Below are 19,036 nucleotides of genomic sequence, written 5' to 3'. Positions count from 1 at the left end.
CTCGGCTCGCTCATGCGCACTGCGCGCGCCGAGTGTAAAGGCACTTTAAAAGCTCATCAGGCGAGTGCTGCACTTGTAGGAAATACCTTATTCATGACGGAGCAGCCCGAGTCGAGGTAATGACTCAAATCAAGGTGGCCTCGCAAATGTTTAAATCTACAAGGACGACGAGAGCATGAATAATGCAGAATAATTTGCATCTAAATTTTTTAAGTGTTCTTTATTCAAAAACTAAAACGCGGCTCCGATTAAACTTTGATGGGTGCAAGCTGAGACGCCGGAGCCCGAAACCCTCTTATTTGCGGAAATTATTTAGAGGGGCGATAAAAGAGGATGAGCGGGACTTCCAATAAATAGTAATTAAGTGCAAGGCATTCGACACGGCCCAGTACGGACATGCACGGATAAAAACACAACCTGTGTGTGTGTGTGTGTGTGTGTGTGTGTGTGTGTGTGCACTGTCATGCATTTACATTCATGCATTTGCCGGAAGCGTTCAAAGTTACAGGACAGACTGGTGAGCTCCGCTGCACTTGTGCGCGTTTATATTGCAGGTATTCAAATAAAACTTATTTCAGCTAGTTGGAAAGGAGAGGTTTCTCAAGTTTGTTTAGGCAAAATGAACCCGGAGCACAAAAAAAATGCAACTGAAAACCGACAGGCGACATGTTTAAAAACAAACAACGCCAATAGAAATGGCAAAAACTTTCACTTAATAAAATAAATGAATAAATCCGATTCACCTGTCTAGTGTTTGTGCGCATATGAAAGAAGCTGATGAATATTAAAGGAGGCTTACCTGCTGCTGATTAGAAGAGGATGGATCCACAGCCAGAGAGAGAGAGAGAGAGAGAGAGAGAGAGTATTGATTACTTTGGTGTCTTGTGTTATCTATAACTTTTGTAAAAGCTCACAGAGAGATCTCACAGCCAGATGACATTTAAGATGTGAAATAAACACTGACGCGCAATAAAACTCAGAGAGAGGAAGTCTAAAAACTAGATTCGTCCGCCGGATTTTTTTCCGTGCTTTATGATCCCGTAGTGTACAATCTCCTAAACAACACACATGACCCGAGGAATCGTTTAAACTCTGCAGCACGACACACACACACACACACACACACACACACTACTTTAACTCTAAGTGTTAAACTCAGCACAATTTAAAATGATCTATCTGGAAGCAGCAACGAGCAAAGAACAGAAATGCAAATAAAGGTAGTTTTACCTAAAGCGGTGTTTAGGTGAGAAGATACAGAGACAGACAGCGGGAGGAGAGAGTCTCTCTCTGCGGGCTCTTTTGCTCGACTGACCCCTCGCCACTCCACCGTAATTATCACTGCCTGATTCTCATTCAATTTGCATTTAACCCACATCTGAGGTCAACAGCATCTCCACCCTGAGTCACAATTACAACACAAACACACACACACACACACACACACACACACACACAATGATCTCGACTGGCCTATTCTACGCACTCGTGTGAGGTGATGATGTTCTTAGTTTGCACCAGGTTTATTATCGTTGACTAAAATTAAAACTAAAATCATAAGAATTTTTTTTTTATTAAATTATGCTAATTGCCGGATCATACTTTAAGTAAACTAAGTGCTAAAAAAAATGAAGATAAAATTAAATAAATAAAATGCTACAACTTAAACCCACCTAGACATATTAAAAACAAACCCAAAACAATGGCTTAATATGCCTATTTTTTTTTTTTAGTAATAAGTATAGAAGTATACAGTAAAATACAGCAATGGGTACAGTAACACAGTGGTACTGTAGTAACAGGCCTGTATCAGTGTGAAGTCAAGGTACACACACACACACACACACACACACACACTCGCCGATCGACTCACAGTGACGCAGAGAGGAGACACGCCAGTGTGTGAGAGACGTGCAGCTATTGAAACGAGTCAACAGACGGAGGGAGGGGAAGACGCGCTTCATTCTGGTCCATGTGAAAAAAAAAAGTGTTTCATTTGTACAACGTGTTACTGACGACTTGCAAGAGTACAGTAGAACACAGACCAGCCTACACACACTAGACCAACAGCGTCTAAACACACACACACACACACACACACACACTTTACCATCCGCCCCCAGAGGTGCATGTTATTGCTCAGAGGTTTCCCTTTGATGGTGTAAGTTATGCTTCATCTAAGCATCAAGGTTTTTAGGAGACAAAAATAGAGACAAATGAGTCAATAGTTGTCATACAGTAACAGAAAATTAAAATGAACATGGATGCACTGTAAAAAAATTATTTTTTTGAAGTAGAAAGATTAACAAGAGTACTAAAGAATACAATTTTAGTCTTTCTACTTACATTTTTACATTTTATATATATATATATATATATATATATATATATATATATATATATATATATATAGCTTTAACAGTAAGAAGAGTAGAGTTTAATAGTTTAAACAGTAGAGTTACTGTTTAAAGAACAGTAAGTTTAATAAATAAAGCTGAACTCATTCATATTTTTTTGTTGTAAACACAAATGAAATTTCGAACTAAAAAATAATATTACAAATTTAATGCAGCGTGCTTCGTGCCATTTCTTGGACATTATTTATGAAATTTACTAGCACTTTCTGAGAGACTGTTTTCTCAAAGTAAAGAAGTATTCGGCGGCGGAGCAGCTCAGATATTTGACGGGAAATATTTGAAATCGTGTGTGTTGACTCGGACTCTGCAAATCTGAGCAGCTGATGAGTTTCAAAGTAAATCTAAACCGGTTGTTCTTCCCGTTAAAGCTGAGATCATGCAAGAAACGAATGTGACTTTTTCTCAAGAAAAATCACTTTCGCAGAACTGTGAGACTACCGGAGAACTTGTTTTCTACACTCTTTCATGTTTAATTTCTCTGCAGTTACATGTTTATGAGTATATCACTGTTCGAGTTCATATGGAGGCTCTCTTAAAAACGGATCTGACTTTCTGTCGAGACATCCCAGCGGCTTCGAGTGCGGCGCTTGTTTTCCGCGGGCCTCGGACTCGCGTCAAACTTCCGAGGCTGGAAGAGCGTCGTTGCGATGTGTTCGTTTCTGGAGAATAATCCACGATAAGGTCTTTGTGCTTCTGAAAGAGCGGAAAGCGGCGGCCGATGGCTATCTGACAACAGACAGCAAACAATCCGACGCCAAATACCACCGTCACAAAAGCCGGCAGATCTGATCTCCTCCGATACGATCCAGATCCGACTCTTTGTGCGTTTTCGATGCGCTTCAGGCCCCCGGGGTGCGCTGACCGCCGCGAAGGAGCCGGGCACGACGCTAACGTACGTGATTAATTCAGCAGCCGCGTGCACATACACACGCATGCGTGCGCGTAAACGGCCGAGCGGCCATGCGCTCCGCGGGCGAGCGACGGATAATCGGGCGTTCCTCGCGCGCATCTGCCAAGCATTGATAGCAGATGCCAGTCAGTGAACGAGCGAGAGAACGCAGAATTAAAAATGCAAGCATCACCAACTTCCCCTGGAAAATGAACTAGTATAATAGCGCTCGACAAATGCCAGCAAACCAGGCCGAGTAATTGCATGCCTCCTTCTTTCTCTCTTTACCACCTGCTCTTCTTCTTCTTCTCCTTCTTCTTCTGGGTTGAGGGTCTTGCTTTCTCGTGCCGCGTTTTAATTCGACAGCACAAAAGCAACACCGCATTTCTGTCTGTTTGCATCAGTTTTCGCCTGCATAATTCATTTAAATTAGAGCAGGAGCTCGGCTGAGTAATAAAAGCGAGTCGGGCCGTGTGACGGTGTAAATGAAATGTGAATATTTTACCGATGAAAATGCAGAAATGCTCTTACTCCACTTTCCTGCATTATAAATGGACGGCTTGAGGAGCGAGGCGTGCTTTATTGTCTTTTGTCGGCGCGCTAAAAGGCTCCGTCGCAGGGATCGTTCTGACAAACATCTTTTTTTTTCTGCAGACGGTCAAACTGGGCGAAAACGAGCTATAAAACACCGGCTTGTCGCGGAACGGCCGCCCAGGACCTGCGGTGTGAAACACACACAGAAAATAAGACAGGGCTCTTTTAAAACTCATCTGCCCTGAAGATGTAATAAAATTGACATATTGATTCCTTTGAATTTACGAATGCCTGTTTCATAAACTCCATTTCCAAAGCTTAGAGCTCCGTCATTTTCCCCCCAAATGGATCAATTATGTGCCCACGTAATCCAGTTACCTGTGAAATCCAGCAATACTCGCCCGTACCCGCCTCTCTCTCTCTCTCTCTCTCTCTCTCTCTACGCAGACACACACTTCAAGGCATGTGTGTGTGTGTGTGTGAGTGTGTGTTCTGGGCTGCTCTCCGTCTATCACACACTGAACAGGAGCTCACGCAGGATTAGGATGAATTATGCTCACCTACATCTACTACGTCTGAAAAATGCCCAGAAAATGAACTCAACACTAGTTGTTTCACAGAGCCGCGTCCTCGGTGCGCTTCCACTCTTTGTTTGGGCTCTATAGTGCACGTTTGCTGATAGACAGACCCACACGGGAGAGTAAGCTGCGAATTAAAAAATCAGAAGAATGCACGTAAGTTCTGGCGCGCTGCATATTTGGAAAATTTCTGATTAAAATTGCACGGATAAATAGAAAAAGCCTCGTTCAAAAGTTTGCAGTTGTTGAAGACCAGTCTGCTCAAAATTGTGAAATATTTTTACTATTTAAAGTAACTGTGTGAATATCTGTTAAAAATTTAATTTAAAGGGTTACTCCAGTCTTCAGTGTCACATGATCTTCAGAAATCAGAATAATTTCAATAAAATCGTCACATTTCTGATTATTATCAATGTTGAAAACTGTTGAGCTGACGCATACATTTATTTTAGGATTCACGGATTAATAAAAAGCTTAAAAGAGCAGCTTTTATGAACATTATACATGTCTTTTCTGTCTCTTTTAAAGTTAAATGCATTGAGGAATAAAGAACAAACTCAAACAGAACTAAAACAGCGGTGTGTGCCAATAACATAACATTACGTTTGCTAAATTAAATCATAGAAAGCAAGTAAATCTGATGTTACGTGAAATTAAAGAAACGATGTGCAGTTTAGGAACATGGTATCAATTATGTCGTAATTGGCAGAAAATATTAAGATCATAAATAGTCAAAATATTAAGGATCGCTTCAGCATCTGTGCATTATAAAAAGGGCCTTTATTGGAAAATCAATTCGGTGTTAGATTTAAGCAGAGCACAGATGCACGTTCTGTGCATATAAAACACTTTACTATTGTCTTGACAATCTGTGTCTTATTTTCTATGCATGGGAATCCACACGTTGAGTTAAATAGTTTTCTCACGATCGCTCGTGTAAATATATTCACCTCAGCCTGTCACGCAAAGCCCTGGCACCGTAAAGACGAGTCAATCATTTCACGTGGAGAAACGCTCGTAATTATATCAATTAATGAGAAATGACTCACGGATGAAACCAATTCATGCTCCGGATCTGGATAACTGATAAAAAAAGGGAAGAATCTCAGTGATGGACCGTATCTACGGATACTGTCTAAACGATCGCTAAACGAAAACAATTCCCCCTCACGTGCAAAACACAAGTATGCTTCCCCAAATCAACTCAACACTAAAGAGGAAAGCATTCAAACCAGCATCCAGCTCGGTTACACAAAGCCCATGCACAACGTGTGTGTGTGTGTGTGTGTGAGAGACAGCTGCAGTATGTTGAGCTCGTAAAGGGTCACTACGCTCTGGAATACCTGTCAGATCACACACGACCCAAGCAGTCGAGTGACTCCGAGAGGAATAGGATGAAATCATAATAAAGGGAAATTCTGGGAAGCGTGCATGCGCGCGCGTGTGTGTGTGTGTGTGTGTGTGTGTGTCCGCTGTGTTTGGGGTCTTTGGAGATAAGGAGCCGTGTGTGGGCTACATTTGACATGCTGAACAGAAGCAGCACCTTGAATCTCAGAACACAGCAAACACACAGCACTACAAACACACCCTGACACCCGCACACCCGCAGAAAAGCTGCAACAATTTGTCACACTGCTGCGAATGTTGGGCGCTTCTGTGGCCGAGAAACACAGCGTAAACTGTGTGTGTGTGTGTGTGTGTGTGCGTGTGTGTTTTAGCAAACTCTCTGGGCGAGAAATGAAAGAGTGAGAATGCTGAAGTGTGTAACCGTTGTTTTCTTTCTTCTCAGACATTTTGCATTTTGTATTATCAATGGAAATACGCTTTCCACTCACAAAATAAAGATACGCACAAGTACTTATCCATTCATGAACACGCAAGGATTATATAAACTCATTTAAGAGATGCAAATGACGTCATTGTATGAGATGCACTGTAACAAATAAATAAATCAAATGCATGAAGTAAATTCCTATAAGAAAATTGTTTATACTTAAAAAAGCTCACATTTAAATCACTTATGCAGTCAATTGTGAAATGTATACATTTTTGTATACAGTTTTACTTGCAAAACAATATTTTTAGAAGTTGTAAATAAAACCAAGAGGATCTGAGCGACTTCTAAAGGAAAATACATCTTTTTAGATTAAAATTTTTGCTTTGCTTGCCATTTTTTTTAATTATATGTGAAATTCACTATCAGTTTCTAAATAAACAAATCATTTTCCGATTGTTGAGCACAGTGTAAAACAAACAAACCTGTATATAAATAATAACAATTGTTAAAAAAAACTAATAAAAAATAGAAATTGCTAAAAAATCCTTTTACATGCAATTCAATGCATTGCTCGCTGTTTCTTCGTATTTATCTGTAAAGTTAAGATAGTTTCAAACTAAATCCTACACCACTTTTCTTTCCCCCCCGGTTTGCTAAAGCATCTATATTTATTGTGCAGAAAGGCACGGAAACGTCAGGTGATGTGCATTTTGATTTGCTGTCCCGAGATTTCAAGCGTCCGAATGCTTTCTGCTCCACAAGATCAGACTCGGTAGCTCAAGTAACCAACTGGATGAAACTCTGAGCGCAGCGATATAAATCTCTCTGTAATCAGCATTTCCATCTGACGAGCGCTTGAGTAATTAGAGCGGTGAGAGTTCAGATGAAAGTCTATCAGTGTGTGTCCTTCTGTTCCCAGAATGCACCGCTGCCGGATCTCGGCGTCTTAGAAAGCACGCTTGGCGTTATTATTGTCTCCGAGCTGTAGACAGCAGATAAACATTCTCTTGATTGGCTGTTAAATCCACGTTTGAAAGCGCGTGTCAGAAGAGACGAGCTCCGGGTTTGAAGCCATCAGCGGTGGTAACCGTGCAGCTCTCTGCCTTAAAACACTTCAAATATTTAGCAAACACATTCACAGTGCATGCTGGGAAAGGCGCGGATGAGTCTCGGCTGAGCCGCCGTTATAAATCACCTCATCAGAGAATGAAATTAACACCGATTCTTGCAGGCAATTTCTCAATTTCCAATGCTAATTACGCTTTTTCTCTTTACTTTTAAATTCCGTACCACCTGTTTCGGGGAAAGACATCTTAGGCGGCAGAGATGGATTTAATCACAATTTTAATTAACTGCCGTGTACATGAGGAAAAGCGGCAATTATAATGTAGATGAATGATGATTTTTCCACATTAAATTGTTTTGTTTCTTGGTTATGTTGATTGCATAAATACCGTCGGAGAACAGTTTTTTTTTATGTACTGTAATTTAGTAATTGTTTTGCACGGGGAGGAAAAAAAAAAAAGAAAGTCTTAGACTGACTGACTGACTTTATCTGTTTACAAATTGTTTAATTCGGTTAACTCCGCGCGCGCCGGAGAGGATCCGCTGTTTTTGGGGGCCTGTGAAAACGTCGCTGGCTTCGCGGGAGATTCCCGGCTGCGTTCTTCGGGATTTAATTGGTCTCTCTGTTGGAGAGGGCGGCTTTTCTTAATGTCACTGTGATAAACACAGACACAGAGTCCAGTTCTGTTCGGTGACGTATAAAGCGGTTAGCGTTCACCTGAGAGACAGGTCGAGGAACACGCTCCTCTCAGTGCGCGCGCGTTTGAGAGATGAATAAAAGCGTAATAAAGCCTCACACAAAGGCGTTTCTCTCTCCTCTTTTTTTTTTTTCTCCTCTTGGGGGATTTGAGGCATTTTCCCGATGAACTCGCCGAGTGTTTGGGCTTTGTAGTGCGGCAGAGACAGAACTGGAGCAGATATTCACTAAAACTTTCAACACTTCACGACTTATCTGTGCTCTCTAAAGCCGCACTGAGGAATATTCCAGAAAATAATTGCGCGATATTTCCATGTCAAACACAAACCTTTTCATCTTTCATTTGGCCAAAGCGACCTAACAGAAGCTCACTGCTGTAATGCTTTTCACAAAGGTAAGCTCTATTACGGCTTTTGATCTGTGGCTGCAGAGAAACGTTTTGTCGAGAAATATTCACACACAGGCTAAATACCATAAATGGTTCTGGCTTTTGATTTGATTAAAATCTAAAAACTCCATAAAAACTACTTAAAATAAAAACAAATCCCACTGTTTCATCTACAGACTTGTATTCCATTGAAATTAAGATGGTTATACTGTACCTATAAAAAGAAAGAGAATTTTCAGCAATATTACTCCAGTCACGTGATGCTTCAGAAATATTCTAATATGCTGCTCGTTATCGTCAATGTTAGATACAGTTTTGCTGACCAATATTTTTATGAAAAAACAGCGATGCATTTTATTTTTTCAAGACGCACAGATGAACAGAAAGTATAAAAGAACGGCGTGCATTCGAAACAGAAAACGTAATGAAATGTCACTTTTTGTGAATTCTGAACGTGTCCTTGATGAACGAAATTCAAAAAAAGCAACGCTCGTAGGGTCACAGCTCCGAACTATAAAGTAAGCAAACCCTCAAAGAGTCAAACAGACATGACATGACTGCATCAAACCACAATCACACACTCTCTCACGACCCTGTGTGAAATGAAAATAAGCCTCTACAGAGAGACGCAGAACAAAGTGTGCGTGCTCTTGTGTTTACACCCAGAATGTGCATGCATCTCTCACACCTCTGAACACACACTTTAACCCCGAACACACACACACACACACACACTATCAGCGCTGTCTCTCTCTCTCTGGCTGTCTGTCTCTCTGCTGTCAGCTTCTCGTAGCTTGACTGAGTTGATTTGATGCAAATACCTCGAGGGAAGAGTCCTGCGACTGATGAACACTTACGTCAAGTCGATTTTGCACCGTTGGGAAAAGGTAACCTCTGCGTCGGACAGGGAACTCACACACACACACACACACGCAAGGTTAAAAAGACTGCGTGTGTGTGTGTGTGCTAATTGCAGATGAGACTGTCTGCTATTGTAATAGAACTGCCCACTCCTCTCAGAAAAGGCAGAAATGAATATTTCATTACTTTAATTACTGAGAGAAACGCTTCCACTGGCCGTCCCTTCACTAATTATGAGCGCCGATAACGTCTGTGAAGTGTGACTGCTCCAAACAGACCTACAAAGGCTCAGAAACACCAATAACTTGCGCGGCGGCGAGTGTTTCGTTCACACAGGGAAGAAAAGGCACAGACGCTGTTTCCAGAGATCAGGCGATTCGCCGGATGGCCCTCCCGTCAGAGAGAGGCAAGCTTCACACCGCTCTCACTTTTCCCCGAAATGACAAAGTCCGCAAAAGCAAGAGACCTCGACACGAGCGCTTCTCAACCGCTATCCACGTTCGTTTTCTAGATCTGCACTCTTCTGGCTTGTGGGTGATCTCCTGAGGAACTAAAGTCGAATCTAAAGCGACGGAATAAGCGTCCCTCTGGGATTCGAGTAAAACACACAGCGGCTCGTGCAAGTTAATTATACCAGGTGTGAGTTGTAAAGCATTAACGCTGCCAGTTAACTTCTATGATGCAGCGAGCAAACGAAAGCGCGCACACACACACACACACACACACACACACACACACACACACACACACACGGGCAGGTAAAGGCTCTGAAGCGCAGCCGCGGGGCTCGTCCCGTGGAAAGGCTGAGGACACGCTGTCTGTATGATTAGCCCAGCGCTACCTGAGGAGGTGTTTGTTTGACATTTGTGTGTGACAGCGGCGAGACGCGGCTTTGACGGGCGCTGCAGCACGAGGCTTTATCCGCAGTCAGAGTCCATTAACCACAACACACACGCCAGCCCTCTGGACGAGGAAAAGCAGAGCGTGTGTGCGTCTCCGCGTCTCCTTGGCACACTTTTACCTAAGGTTAAAGCAACAAGCCAGCACGGCAATTTCAACAATTTCCTGGACTGTGCTGATGGTGAGATGATTAAAACACTAAATACAGAACCGACGTCAAAATCTCACACATCAAACAACTCAAATAAGCGGACTTCTCCTTTTCTGAAGGCTCATAAACAGATGAAGGCTGATATCATGGTTTAATAATCTTCATCTTTGCTATGAAAATAAATGAACTGAAATATGGAGGAGTTGTGTGTGTGTGTGTGTGTGTGTGTGTGTGTGTGTGTGTGTGAGGTTCCTGATGTCATGATCTGATATCTACACATCTCTTATTGATTGCCTGACCTTGCCAGAAGAAAACCGACAATCATCAAAGAGAGAACAGCCTCTGCGTGTGTGTGTGTGTGTGTGTGTGTGTGTGTGTGTGTGTGTGATGTCTCTATACAGCCAATTCTTGAAAGAGATATTATGTTAATATAAGGAATATTCATTATATCTGATTATATAAGCTGGTAAATCACAATAATCAATAACTAAACAAATCAAAATATTTATTTACTTTTTAAATTACGTACTGAAATATTATTTGAAGTAATGTTTGTTTGTTTAAATAAATGAAGTGCAAAATAGCTTGTTTTAGGGTTAGGGATTAAGTGTGCAATTATTACAGTGATGCGATTGGCTGTATGTGTGCACACGCATATTAAAAACCTCTGAAGGCAATTTGTGGGACTACTTTTTAAACGTCACAAACATCGGACTTTTGCAATCAGCTTTAGAGGATAAACGATGCGAAGGTTTCACATTTCTCCATCTCGTTCTTTCTTCTCCTGAACGTGGCCATCAAACTCATCCTGCTAATTTATACAGCAGCACAAACCTGCACAACACGGCAGCATGTCCAAATGACGACACGCGTGTTTTCACACCTGAGCAGCACAAGAGCGGCAGTCACACCAGCCCTTCCTGCAAATGAACATGTTGACACCTGAGATTTTTTTTTTTTTCCCCCATGCAAAAATCTTTCGCGCATTATTATGATGCACAAACAGAGACAATGGGAAATGAATCGTGTCTGAGATCTCAAATGAGCCGTGATATTTCTCCGTGAGCGTCGAGTCAGATGCGGCCCGTCATCGCACGATATGTGAAAACGAGAAGCGCATGCAATCACACGGCCGACCGGACCCGTGTTTTAGTGCAGATGGACAGGCAGCGAGCTTCGCGTGACGTTTTCTGTAGGGTAGTGTTGTCCGGGCACTCACTCACTTAATTGAAACTAAAAACCGGCTTCGGTGAGTAAATATAACGTCGATTACTTGCCAATTGGCTTGAAAGTCATTAGAAGCTGTAAAATGCAGATGCAATATTCTGATCCTCCCTAGCTTCGTCTTGTTTTCTCCAAACTTTGTGAAGAGGCATGCAATCTTCCTCGAATTAAAAATAAGCTGAACTATGATGATATGTCACTCCAACTGGACGTTAAAGAAAGTCTTATGATCAACTTCCTGCAGAAAAACCTGAAGCAAACCTGTGCTGTTAGTGTTTCAGAGGCTGATGAGGAACGAGGGTTATACACCTCAAGAGCTAATCTAAACCAACATCGCTTCCTCCGAAATGAGCTCAATTTAATATATTTTAGACAACAAAGAGACGAAATACAGATAAAACTATGTAGAAGAAAGCGCTCAACAATGTCTCGAATTGTTTTAAGACTTGCCGGGGCTCCAGATATCAAACGGTCCGAGCTGCACGTTATAGCCGTATAATTTCACTGTACTGTTTGGAGATTGAAAAAGCTAACGTATGTTTAAAAAATCACAAATGAAATTGATATACGTTGATATCTAGATAGAAGACGTCTTTTTGTATCCTGCATGCAAGCGTTCTTTTCTTCAGTGCATGCAGGATCAAACCAGAGGCACTGGCGTTGCGAGCTTTAGCAAGCTAACTCTCTCTCACGGTGTCTGAAGGTGTTCGCTGAAGTAAATGGGGATAAATCCTGCTGTCTGATAATCTCTCGACTGACGTTCCGAAGGAGGAAAGAGTTTGTGGAATTCCCTTCAGAGGTCTCTTTACACGCTCAGACCGGGAAAAAAAATCCAGATAAACACCCTTCAGTGTGCGCAGAAGAGGCCGCATCCTCCTCTCCAAAACATTTATACTGTTTATAACTATTAGAAATGCATATAAAACCACAAAAAATAAAAACAAACAAATATAAAGACTTGCTTTTTTATTGCCTGTAATTAATATGCAATCGCATTTTACATAAACTAAACAAATAAAAACAAACATTTTTAGTTATAACTTTAAAAAAAGTTTAACTGCCCGTGTTCATTTTTTTTTAATTTATTCAGCTCTTTATTTATTAAAGAAATCCCCCATGCTCTGTAAGTAAAGCTCGGTGGAGCGCACACGTGAGATCCAGCTGTAGAAACAAACAAAAAATGCCTTGACGAATGCACTTCCAGTGCAAGTCCGCGGTCTTGCTAAGCTAAAGATCACGCCGAAAATACGTGAAAAAGATAAATGCAAACACATTAAATTATCCAAACACACGCACACACACCTGTTCCGAACTATTCTTGCGTCTTAAAGCAGCCGTGCCTCGCACAGATGATTTTCTCTTAAGTGTGAAAGTGTGCAGCCATGAATAGAGCGAACATGCCGCTGCGTAACACTATCTGTGCGCGCGCACGTGTGTGTGTGTGTGTGTGTGTGTGTGTGGTCTATATAAGGGCCGTAACCAGGGGAGGCCCAACAAACATTCACAAACACCTCAGTTATTTTGCTCTCGACACCCACCCTCTTCTGCCTTTATTCTCAGTTTTTTTGCTCTCTCTTCTGTCGCTCTTCCCCCTTTTTATGCGCGCCTTTCTGAGGCTGAATGCAAATGCTGCGTGCTGGCAGAGAGAGAGAGAGAGAGAGAGAGAGAGAGGGCTGGGTTGTGATTAAGGAGAAAGGGCCGTGTTCTTTGTTCGGCCCTCGGGGGATGTTTACCGGTGGAGACGCGGTGGATGTGATATGAAAGGCAGTCGGGTCAGCGGTGATGTGAGTGAAAGTGAAGTCACACCTAAGGCATTTCCACAGAGCTCTGGGTCTGACTCCCCCCACCCTCCGATAGGCCAGAATATCTTCAGAGACGAGATCGCAGAAGAAGCGCAACGATAGAACACAACTGGGAGCGGTGCAAAGTGAAATCGCGAATTCGTCACCTCGAGGAACCGAAAGGACCTCAAAGATGACATTCAAAGGCACGTCTTAACGTAGCCACGTCGAGTAATTGCTCCGGCGCGCGTAAAACCCGTGCGTTTAGAAAATACGTGTGGAGTTCTGTCGCGTTCGGTGGAAGACGGCGTTATCGAATTAGATCAAACATTCAGTAAACAGACACGAGGGGCGGGGCGTGTGTGTGATTGACAGGCGGGCGCTTTTAAGGGAGGCTGGCTTTAGAAATGTAGAAAACTATTAAAAGGACGTTATTTCTATTTGAAAGTTTGCACGTCCGTGAAATATCGTGATAAAATGTGACAATCGTTCATGCACCGAATCTAAAATAATCTCGCCAAAAAGCGGCCCTTAAAAAATGAAAAGGTCCGGTTTTCACCCCCGACAGCTCCCCAGTTGCATACAGAGGACGCAGATAATATAATCAGGCGGAGACGAGAGTGTGCGCAAGAACTAGCCGTCCTCTTCCTCCGAAACTCTCTCAGCTCGTCGCTAAACTCTGGCAAACTCGAGAGTTCGTCTCGAAGGTGCTCGCTCGCGCTCGGTTCACCTTGCGCACATGTAAACGACGCGTATTAGAGCTGACAATCAGCTGTGAGCGGCCCCGCTCCTCCCAAACACAGGAGGCAGAGGAGGGGCCGCGCGGCGAGGGAGCCGCCGAGCATAATGGGGGCGCAGAAACAGTTTAGACGGGGCGGAATCTGCCATTGTTGGGGATGAAAGAGCCCGAGCGAGAGAAGCGGCCCCCTCCTAATTCAGCGGCGGAGGCTCAGCTGCCGTAATCAAACACAGAGGCTTCTCCTCGCGCCGCGCAGGAGCTTTTCCGAACCTGAAATGATGTAATCAATCTGGCCGAACGCACCACGAGGAGCACGTCTTTGTGCCGCGGGAAACCTGCGAAAATACGCGTCTCGGGACACCCCACGGTCGGGAGGAAAAGGGCTCTTCCTGTCATTTCAGAGCGCTGAATTTGCGAAAGACTTCCTGTGCACGCACGACAGACACGAGAGACTTCCCGCGTGACCTCTGACACCTGATCTGCTCCTCTCGCACACTGCAGATATTTAGTAAAAATAGTGCAGGAGAAATAAACGGGGACAGCAGAAGTTTAAGACGGGGGACAGCAGCGGACACGTCAGAGTCCCTCTACGCTTTTGGTTTTAGCTCGAACAAGATGTTTGCAATTAATCTGACTGAACCGCGCGCTTCCCGCCACGCAGAAAATACAGCACTTTTCAGACAGACGAAGCCGAGTGATAAAACGCTACATTTGATTATATAAGATGCAAAATATCTATGCATGCAAAAAAAATTTAATTGTCTTACAGTGCACACCTGAGTTCACCTGGACGTGCGGAATCCAGCAGGTGTGTGAAAACACACACACACACACACACACATGTTTCACTCTTCATATTTCTCTGAGCTTAAATCTGCAGGCTTCCAGCATCACTGAATATTTCATCTGTGTCCTCATTTTAAAACGACTGTCACTTCATATCAAGATTTTTTTTCCACTGGTGCATTTTTATTTCTACCTAAACAATTAATTTAGTATTACCACGCGCGCTTGTACGCGTCCCCACGAATAACAAACACAAAACTGGACATTGCACATGAATTTTTCAGTACCGTTATTTTTATGCAAATCACTCAGACGCCGTATTAAAAACACAAACGCATATGCATGGCCTGTATTTCATTAGATTTTATGAAACGCATTATTAGGCGTACGCGAAAGTCTCTATTTAAAAAAAAAAAAAGTGGCAGGACAGAATAACGCCTTTTTAAACTTTAGTGCTTGAAGACACTCGTGAGGGTGAAAAGACTCTCGCACTCGTATTGATTTTTAGCGGGTCGATACGAAACATTTCATAAAGGAAAGAGGACGGTGGAACTGAACTGATCGCAGCGTTTAATCCTCGCGCAGCGAAAGAATTAAAAACTCAAACGCGTCGCGCGGCATCCCGACAACACTCACGCGCAATTTCAAACGCGACCTAACGCGTCGGCTCGCGCGTTTAGTTTATATAAAACGCTACGGTGTTTACGCACGTGCGGCTCGCCTCGAATACAACACGCTGATCTAAAACATCCCTGGAAGCGGCACAAGTTTATAAAACCAACTCCTCTGCGCTTCACAGTCAGCGTGCGCGCTGCGTTAATGCAAAACTGTGTTTACCAGGCACCCGTGCGACACTGACTGCGACGAACACAGAAAACACGACAAGCACGAGCACCTCTAATTCACGCATCTGAGAACGAATGAAAATAATGCACTGGCACTGTCCAATCGGTGTCTCTGGCCGGTCGGCAGCTTCCTAAACAAACGAAACGCAAGTGTAAAGAATCCACAGGCACCTAACGTGCGTCTAACGCTCCTGAGAATTACGCACAAACTTTCATTTCCAAACTTGCGCGAAAATACAGAGAGAAAAAGCTCCTTTACTCGGCCTTTATTTACATCACGCCTGCTCTTTTAATCGTACTCCCATCTGGACTCTGATCCGTCCGGTCTCCTCTCTCTCTCTGAGTCCCGCGTAACGCGTCCGTTTACGCACCGCGCCAGGACACTTTCCCAAGCCGCTCTTACCGTTTTTCCTCCGCGGGTTGGCTTGTTTTCGCCTCTTACACCGGGGGCCATCCGCCATGATCAGCTCCCGCATTGATAAACGTGGATCAGATGGCAGTTTGCATGGACTCAGACCCGAGCAAACACAGCAGCAGGGTGGACCGCTCCCTCTGGCAGCCCATCAGCCCGAGCACACGAACAGAAAGACACAGAAAAACACCGGCACATGAGTGAATGAGACCGCTGAGAGGCTCTCAGATCATTCGCTGTCCATGCATCCGATCAGCGGAGACTGGAAGACGCGTGCATTGTGACTTATGGACATCTAAAGAAGCAGTTTAACGGTGCATGCCTGATTTACACGCAAAACGCGAATAACAGCCAGTCTCAAAGGTCAGAGGCTGGATTTATATTTGACACGGTTCGTGTCTATAAAGACACTTTAACAGCTGATTGTTTTTTATTCGTCTAATGCGTTTATTGGGGGACTTCCAACTAGCCAGATCACATTCAATTTCAGTAATCGTGAAATAATAAAACGAAAACGCGTTGTGAACGTTAACATTTATATTTAATATTATTTGGAATAAACCCCACGTGCACCAGAGATATATGGCTTTTTTTTTTGCCCTTGACTTTCCGAGCGGTTGAGCTCGTCAGGTATCGGCGAAGACGAAAACTTTGAAAAATTTGGAACTACGTAATATCTCTCTAACGATAACCACCGTGTGCCCGAATAAACGCGCGGCGTTAAATAAAGAAATTGCTGGAAAAATAAAACGCGTACAGTTCACCGCTAATGAATTAAATATATTTCATATCGCATAAACGCTTTTACTTTACGTTTGCATTTACCTGACACGAACTGTTCATTTTAATAACTGCGTGTTGAAATTGTATTTGTTAAAAAAAAAAAAAAAAAAAAAAAAAAAAAGGTCAATGAAATCGATGCATTTACAGCTGAATTTGTCGCGATGTGGATTTTCTCTGTCGCTGATCTCGCGCGTTGCAACATTGCAGAGAGAAAAAATATATAAATTTAGTTTGCGTTGTAAAAAAAAAAAAATCTGTTTAGTGGCAGCAAGCGTTGGCTTCTTTTCTAGAATTAAACGTCAGTTTGGAAGAAGTTGGTCCGCTCGCTCGGCGCACCTGCACAGGTGAACGCAAAGGTAAAAACACACACCTTTGTGTTTGACTTTAACTGAGAGCATCCCGCGTCCAGCGGCACCAAAGCGCCTTTATTTCGCATTAGGACTATTTTAAAGATGACGCGAAGGTAAAAGAGTGCGCCTTACCTTGTGGTCTCGGCTGCAGGAGTGTGTGTTGTGTGTGTTATAGTGTCTGGGTCCAGAATAAAGCCTGAGAAACAGAGGCGCGTTATTCCTGACTGATCCTCTCACACACTCCAGGACTCAAACCTGCGCTCGGACTGACGCGCTCACACGCCTCGAATGACACTGTTTTCCTCCTTTCTTTTCGAGAGAGAGAGAGAAACACACGCCACCTATCAGCACAGGGAGGGATAATAGAGCCAAACGTGTGTGTTTTATGAGCGCGCGCGCACGCACACACACACACACACACAGAGAGCGTCGGGCACCTTTATAGCGGAGACGCGAATAACGTTTGAAGAAAGTTCAGGAACGGTTACGCTCCCTCTCCTCGGCGCGGGCGACAAACACGGCTGTAGGAGAAATAAAGGAGGGTGCAGTCCAAAAAAAAAAAAAAAAAGACGAATGTGATGAGGAGGAGAAGCGCTGAATTTGAGGAGGAAAGGTGTTCGCTCGGAGGAGACGCGGGAAGCGCGCGCTCTCCTGTGACAGGTGAGTCTGCAGGTGCGCAGGTAAGAGCGCCTTTTTATAAACCTGCGGCGTTTAGTGCGTTTCATGCATTATTTTTTTCGCAATTCTCGATCCAAAATGAAAGAATGAACTGCTTTCTCGAGGAGATTTCAGAGGGATTCCGACACATTTAAGGGCGTGAATGAGCTCTCTCTCTCTCTGTCTCTCTCTCTCTGTCTCTTTCTCTCTGTCTCTCTCTGCATTCTTTCACCGTTATTGTTATTTGTCTTCTACTGTGTTTTACGCTTTAGTGCTGGAGTCTTCAGAGGGCGACAGCGCTTTATGTGAACAGACTTTCTGTTCTTTCAGTATTTGTGAGGATAATGAAGACATCAATCTACTGGCATCTGCGCTGATTGATGCTTTTGTTCAGCATCAGACTCCTGCGATCTGTAATCAGTCAGGTATGTATTTGTGCATTTAAAAATAACAAATACTAAATTATCAAGCAATAATAACCTTCAAATCATCAAGTAATAATAACGTGAGAATTATTAAGCAGTAATAACATGCTAATTATTAAGTAATAATAATAAAAATTGAATTGCCATTGTTATCAGTCTTTTATATTATAATATGAGATGTTGTATTATTTGAATGGTTTATATTGTTTATATTGAATCACACAGAGCTGCTGTAAATCCCTGCAGGGTGACTGACACAAATCAGTCAGACAATAATTAATCAGTTAATCTGATTTAACCAGGTTGATATAATCAGGTTGATTCAGTCCTATTAAATTATATACATAGATATATAGATAGATAGATATTTTTTGGTTTTACTAAAAGCAAAATCCACTTATTTGTGTGCCATTGCACAAAGCTTGCTCTTTTGACAATTATAATCTATCTATCTATCTATCTATCTATCTATCTATCTATCTATCTATCTATCTGTCTATCTGTCTGTCTGTCTCTCTATCCTTTCTGCACGCATGTTGTCTGTTTATAGGCAAGTATTTTGCACGTTGTTGAGTATCGTGTGAGACAGGCAAACGCTCATCCAGCGACCCTCTGGGTTCATGAATGTGTTCATTTAACGGAGGAGACAGACGCCCCCTCTCTGCGCTCGCTCCCGTTACACCCTCTCCTTCGTTCCTGACCTGTCACACACTCAGCTCGCTACCAGAGGATCTTTCTGGACCGTTTTCTCAACTTACGATAATGCACTCCAGACCG

General features: G+C 43.0%; 1 long non-coding RNA gene across 2 annotated transcripts in view; it reads right to left on the bottom strand.

Annotated features, from left to right (window-relative positions):
- Window positions 1-17,482, bottom strand: part of LOC122333285 — a 54,135-nt gene extending 36,653 nt beyond the window's left edge. The window contains exons 1-3 of one of the 2 annotated variants that reach the window (XR_006248613.1): window positions 17,310-17,482; window positions 16,036-16,184; window positions 800-805 (exon numbers count right to left, since the gene is read on the bottom strand). This is a non-coding gene — a long non-coding RNA (uncharacterized LOC122333285). The remainder of the gene's footprint in view (window positions 1-799; window positions 806-16,035; window positions 16,185-17,309) is intronic. The other variant, XR_006248614.1, reaches the window with a different exon arrangement.
- Window positions 17,483-19,036: the final 1,554 nt, after the last annotated feature.

The sequence above is a fragment of the Puntigrus tetrazona genome, unplaced genomic scaffold, assembly GCF_018831695.1.
Source record: "Puntigrus tetrazona isolate hp1 unplaced genomic scaffold, ASM1883169v1 S000000233, whole genome shotgun sequence".
NCBI classification, from domain to species: domain Eukaryota; kingdom Metazoa; phylum Chordata; class Actinopteri; order Cypriniformes; family Cyprinidae; genus Puntigrus; species Puntigrus tetrazona.
Note: the sequence above shows the minus strand (reverse complement) of the source record. Positions and strands in the feature narration are given on the sequence as shown.